The sequence below is a fragment of the Ochlerotatus camptorhynchus genome, unplaced genomic scaffold, assembly GCF_037179485.1.
Source record: "Ochlerotatus camptorhynchus isolate MF236.1 unplaced genomic scaffold, CSIRO-AGI_Acam_v1.1 ptg000404l, whole genome shotgun sequence".
NCBI classification, from domain to species: Eukaryota; Metazoa; Arthropoda; class Insecta; order Diptera; family Culicidae; genus Ochlerotatus; species Ochlerotatus camptorhynchus.
In genome coordinates, this window is record NW_027040890.1 from 52,002 (window position 1) to 58,404 (window position 6,403).

At 45.3% G+C, this 6,403-nt stretch overlaps 1 non-coding gene across 1 annotated transcript; it reads left to right on the plus strand.

Annotated features, from left to right (window-relative positions):
* Positions 1 to 73, plus strand: TRNAM-CAU (transfer RNA methionine (anticodon CAU)). The gene has a single exon. It is a non-coding gene; the product is annotated as a tRNA-Met (tRNA).
* The last annotated feature ends 6,330 nt before the right edge of the window (positions 74 to 6,403 follow it).

The window sequence follows — 6,403 nt, forward strand, 5'->3', positions numbered from 1 at the left end:
GCCTCGATAGCGCAGTCGGTAGCGCGTAAGTCTCATAATCTTAAGGTCGTGAGTTCGATCCTCACTCGGGGCAGTAACATTTTGTTTTTGCCTTAATTTTAATGTCGCTCTCCCCATTCACATTCCAAACAATAATATCAAAATTAGCGTGAATGAAAGAATTTGAAATGGAAACCAATTTTTGAAACGTTCATTCCGAAAACAGTCATTAAAAGAGTAGAGAGCATGGCAACGAAAATATACCGGTAATTATCTCGCTCCTTTCAAGACGGTAACTGAACCGTCAATCGTCATTGTGGTTCATTAGTTGGTGTGTAAGGAAGCGCACATAAATCGTACGGTGGGGGAATGCCGCGAATTTTGATCGTGTTAAAAAGGGAAAACGGAACATGTTCTACGGTTGATGAAACAACTCCGTCTTCTTGCATTATTTACCATCATTGTAGTGATGCAGTCAAGGTGAACGGAGCAATTGAAGTTGTTGAAAAGGATAATTTAGATGTAAATTTGTTTACTTGAGGGGACGGTAATTGCTTGTGCGGAGAACGGGTATCATACACGAGTGATGCGCTCAAGTGGTCGCACTGTTTTGATCAGAGTTGGTTCAAATTAGATTCCGGAGTACGTTCCAGTTGAAGATTGTTGAAAAATGTATTTTTGGTGATGCAAATCATGGTTTTGATGACGCATGGCTACAAATATTTTGTATATTCAAATAAATCATATTACATACTAAATACGCACAGGGCATCGTCTGCTGACCATTGCCGTGGGTATATCATGGGAATCACAGGTACCCGATTAAGGCTTTAATTGGCGGCGGTGGCTCTTCTTGACCTTCTACCCCCTAAGGCAGTAAGTGTGAATAAAGGCGCCTAAGCGATGTTTTGCTACGTGTGTAGTTCGGTTGTTGCGATTAGATGCGTTTGTTGAGTTTGAAATTTCGGAAAGGATGTATTCGTGCCCAAGCCTCGTTACTGAGTTGATCTATCCAGGCCTATAATGAAAAAATCGTGGAGGTGCCGGGCAAAGTTGTTACATCCTAGACAAACGGTAATTGCTGGTGGGCGCCGTCGTATTCGCCGCCGTAGTCGCGGTCGTAATCGCGGTCGTAGTCGCCGTCGTAGTCGCCGTCGTACTCGCCGTAGGCATTACCGTTAGTATATTTAAAATTAACCATCAGCCGCTGAAACTATATGAATTATGGCGTATCTCTGTTGTTCATTATATACCAAGTGAAAACTTAATCATATTTTTTCGTGGAGTGTTGTGGGTGTGAGATGCTTGATAACCCTGGAGGGATCGGTTTTGCTTAGTGAGCAGAATATCATGGGTTTATTCCCAAACGCCATCGTTGGGTTCCGAGAGCATAAACCGCAGTTAATATCCAAAAGTTGAATAGTTTAAGCCATGGATTTCGGAAAGCACCCTTCCCACTAACAAAAACGTCCTTCCCGTGACAACCGTGGAGATGCAGAGGTATACTCGGTCTCTAGTAGCAACGGTTTTTGAAATAACAATCATTTCCCTCCCCGATGACCGTAAGGACGTGGCCGGCGCCGTTATTGAGCTCAAACATATGGATTCTCCGGATTTTGTACACTGAGAAAGAATTGCCCAATTAATATGGTTCTTTGTGCAAATTTCGCTAAATCTGGTCAATCACGGAGTAGCAACTACTGAAATGTATGGTCGTCAATGCTCATGCTCATGCTTAGAGTTGGATCTTATGGAGAACAAATGGCCATCCAGGTTCATGTTGATGTCAAGACCACAAATGCTGTCTTATATCACAGTTCCTAATGTTAAAAACGCGGGTTGACTACTTTTACGGATGTTTTGGATCTGCCGGAGGACCATTCCGGTGTCTCCCAGGATCCATGATTCTTTCATATATCACAGTTCGAAGTGTTTTTGACAAAACTATGGAGCTCTAGAATCAGTATTGTAACAATTAGCGTTTAAGTAAAACTGTAAAACGGTCTACACTGATTGACGACTAATAAATAAATCCCTTTTGTTACGCTCGCTCAGCCCACAAGTGACTCTAACCACACTCTGGGTCGGCTTCTTTTCGCCAAGATTTGCGAGGCAAGAGGAAAAAACATAAGATAATTAATTTGCTTACTAACGGCGGTCCCTAACAGCCCTATCTCTTCCTATCAATAATTACTCACAGTTCTGTTTGTGTGTGGTGTCAGTGTCGGGCCCGTCGATGAACGTTAGCTGGCTGGTTCTGTCACGGCTGGCACGAGGACTCCGTGCCTGGTTGGATGCTACGGACTTTGTCTCCTTCCTTGTCGTTCACGCCAATCGTGCCGAATGCCCCGATTGCGCCGTTCGCGTCGATTACGCGGATCTGGCTTCCCCGAATCTGGTGGGATGGTTGCGCCAATCGTGCCGATTGCCCCGATTGCGCCGTGTACGTCGAACACGCTTATTGTGGAGATTGCACTCGTCTGGTTCCCCGGGACTTAGATGGTTCCAAGCCAACACGTGTTACGACGGGACTTCCTTCAGTGGAGCGTTGATTCGCAGCCTTATTGTGTGGCTTCGTCCACTCGATGACGGTGTCGCTTACTGTTTTATTCAAGTATGGCAGTCGATCGTATTTCACAGAACTTTTCCACCCCTTCACTTGGTTTTGGTATTCTTCGAGAGCTAAGGTCTGGATGATTTTCTGGTGCTCAAGCAAGTGACCGAGCCTATCTACTTGCAATCCTAGGCCTTTTCTGTGGTTGTTGTAGGTAGCAACCACCCATCAGGCAGTACTGCTACTATAATTACCAGCGTTTAGGGGTGTACTGTGGGTGTGTCGTGTTGTTGAGGCTGTGTACAATACCTTGTCTTTTGCCTTCTACATTAATTTTGCATGATAAGTTTAGTTTATTTATTTGCATGAACTTTATTATTTATATAGTTTTTATATTTATTATTTTAGTTTGTTAGTTTAGTTAGTCTGTCTGTCTGTCTGTCTGTCTGTCTGTCTGTCTGTCTGTCTGTCTGTCTGTCTGTCTGTCTGTCTGTCTGTCTGTCTGTCTGTCTGTCTGTCTGTCTGTCTGTCTGTCTGTCTGTCTGTCTGTCTGTCTGTCTGTCTGTCTGTCTGTCTGTCTGTCTGTCTGTCTGTCTGTCTGTCTGTCTGTCTGTCTGTCTGTCTGTCTGTCTGTCTGTCTGTCTGTCTGTCTGTCTGTCTGTCTGTCTGTCTGTCTGTCTGTCTGTCTGTCTGTCTGTCTGTCTGTCTGTCTGTCTGTCTGTCTGTCTGTCTGTCTGTCTGTCTGTCTGTCTGTCTGTCTGTCTGTCTGTCTGTCTGTCTGTCTGTCTGTCTGTCTGTCTGTCTGTCTGTCTGTCTGTCTGTCTGTCTGTCTGTCTGTCTGTCTGTCTGTCTGTCTGTCTGTCTGTCTGTCTGTCTGTCTGTCTGTCTGTCTGTCTGTCTGTCTGTCTGTCTGTCTGTCTGTCTGTCTGTCTGTCTGTCTGTCTGTCTGTCTGTCTGTCTGTCTGTCTGTCTGTCTGTCTGTCTGTCTGTCTGTCTGTCTGTCTGTCTGTCTGTCTGTCTGTCTGTCTGTCTGTCTGTCTGTCTGTCTGTCTGTCTGTCTGTCTGTCTGTCTGTCTGTCTGTCTGTCTGTCTGTCTGTCTGTCTGTCTGTCTGTCTGTCTGTCTGTCTGTCTGTCTGTCTGTCTGTCTGTCTGTCTGTCTGTCTGTCTGTCTGTCTGTCTGTCTGTCTGTCTGTCTGTCTGTCTGTCTGTCTGTCTGTCTGTCTGTCTGTCTGTCTGTCTGTCTGTCTGTCTGTCTGTCTGTCTGTCTGTCTGTCTGTCTGTCTGTCTGTCTGTCTGTCTGTCTGTCTGTCTGTCTGTCTGTCTGTCTGTCTGTCTGTCTGTCTGTCTGTCTGTCTGTCTGTCTGTCTGTCTGTCTGTCTGTCTGTCTGTCTGTCTGTCTGTCTGTCTGTCTGTCTGTCTGTCTGTCTGTCTGTCTGTCTGTCTGTCTGTCTGTCTGTCTGTCTGTCTGTCTGTCTGTCTGTCTGTCTGTCTGTCTGTCTGTCTGTCTGTCTGTCTGTCTGTCTGTCTGTCTGTCTGTCTGTCTGTCTGTCTGTCTGTCTGTCTGTCTGTCTGTCTGTCTGTCTGTCTGTCTGTCTGTCTGTCTGTCTGTCTGTCTGTCTGTCTGTCTGTCTGTCTGTCTGTCTGTCTGTCTGTCTGTCTGTCTGTCTGTCTGTCTGTCTGTCTGTCTGTCTGTCTGTCTGTCTGTCTGTCTGTCTGTCTGTCTGTCTGTCTGTCTGTCTGTCTGTCTGTCTGTCTGTCTGTCTGTCTGTCTGTCTGTCTGTCTGTCTGTCTGTCTGTCTGTCTGTCTGTCTGTCTGTCTGTCTGTCTGTCTGTCTGTCTGTCTGTCTGTCTGTCTGTCTGTCTGTCTGTCTGTCTGTCTGTCTGTCTGTCTGTCTGTCTGTCTGTCTGTCTGTCTGTCTGTCTGTCTGTCTGTCTGTCTGTCTGTCTGTCTGTCTGTCTGTCTGTCTGTCTGTCTGTCTGTCTGTCTGTCTGTCTGTCTGTCTGTCTGTCTGTCTGTCTGTCTGTCTGTCTGTCTGTCTGTCTGTCTGTCTGTCTGTCTGTCTGTCTGTCTGTCTGTCTGTCTGTCTGTCTGTCTGTCTGTCTGTCTGTCTGTCTGTCTGTCTGTCTGTCTGTCTGTCTGTCTGTCTGTCTGTCTGTCTGTCTGTCTGTCTGTCTGTCTGTCTGTCTGTCTGTCTGTCTGTCTGTCTGTCTGTCTGTCTGTCTGTCTGTCTGTCTGTCTGTCTGTCTGTCTGTCTGTCTGTCTGTCTGTCTGTCTGTCTGTCTGTCTGACCCTTATAGACTCGGAAACTACTGAACCGATTGGCGTGAAAATTCTTATGATGGTTCGAGACTCCTCCCCCTTCTGTAAGGGGGGGCTCCCATACAAATGAAACAGAAATTTCTGCATAACTCGAGAACTAATCAAGCAAATGGAAAGGAGATAATCATAGGGGGTAGCCCCTTAGATAATAGGGGGAGGGGGGGCTACGTATAATATAGTATGCTTTTTTTTAAATCGGCGCATAAACTCAAGCTAATATTGAATCCCGAGCAAGACCGGGCACACTCAGCTAGTATATATATAAATGGATGGACCATTTTCACGGATCTTCCGGAGGACGGTCCCATGGTAATTCGGGTCCATGTTTATGTTAAGACCCCAAATTCATTCTAATATCACAGTTACACGTGCTTTCGAAAAAAAAAACCGTGGAGCTCTAGGATCAGTTTCATGACCTCTTTTACGGCTGTTCTGGACTTACCAGAGGATGGCCCCATGGCCATTTGGGTCCATGTTTATGTCATGACCTCAAATACTTTGTTATATCACAGCTCCACATGCTTTCGAAAAAACCGTAGAACTCTAGGATCAGTTTCGAGGATTGACCATTTTTAAAAATGTTCTAGATTTTGCGGAGGACGGTCCTTTGGCCCTCTGGGTCCATGTTTATGTTACGGTCCCAAATTAATTCTAATATCACAGTTCCTAACGTTTTCAAGAATACCACGAAGCTCTAGGATCAGTTTCGTGAATTTTCCACTTTCACGGATGTTCCGGATCTTCCGGAGGACGGTCTCATGGCTATCAGGGTCCATGTTTATGTCACGACCCCAAATTCATTCCATCATCACAGTTCCTAATGTTTAAAAAAACGCGGAGCTCTAGGATCAGGATCGTGGATTTACCACTTTAACGGATGTTCCGGAGCTTCCGCTGGACGGTCCGATGGCCATGTGGGTCCATGTTTCAAATTCACTCTTATATCATTTATACATTTTTTTAATGTTTAAAAAAACGCGGAGCTCTAGGATCAGTTTCGTGGATTGTCCACTTTTACGGATGTTCCGGATCTTCCGGATGACGGTCCCATGGCTATCCAGGTCCATGTACAGGGGTTGTGAGAAATATAGGGTACTAGCAAAATTTTGTCCAACTTTGGACTGTTGTAACTTCGTTGAATATTGTTCGATTTTCAATCTTCAAGAAGCATTCGACTGGACAACTGATCAAATTATATGGTGAGACAATAAAAGTGACCATGGTTACCGGATACCGGAGATATTCCGGGTTTCCTGAGGGCATGTCTAAATTGCTAAATTTGTGATGAGTTTTTCTCAGGGTGTCCGTTGCTTATCTTTGTTTTTTGTTCATACGCCAAAATAAGAAACATTTCCAAAGCAAATGACGCATCAAAAGCTAAAATCGGCTCAGAATCAATCGAGATATGCCAATTTCCCTGGAATCGGTCCTGAGGGAGGGTTCTGAGTGCGGTCAGTTCTTTCATTCACTCAAAACATGCCATGTGACACCTCTTTCTACCCTATATTTCTCACAACCCCTGTATATGTCACGACACCAAATACTTTTT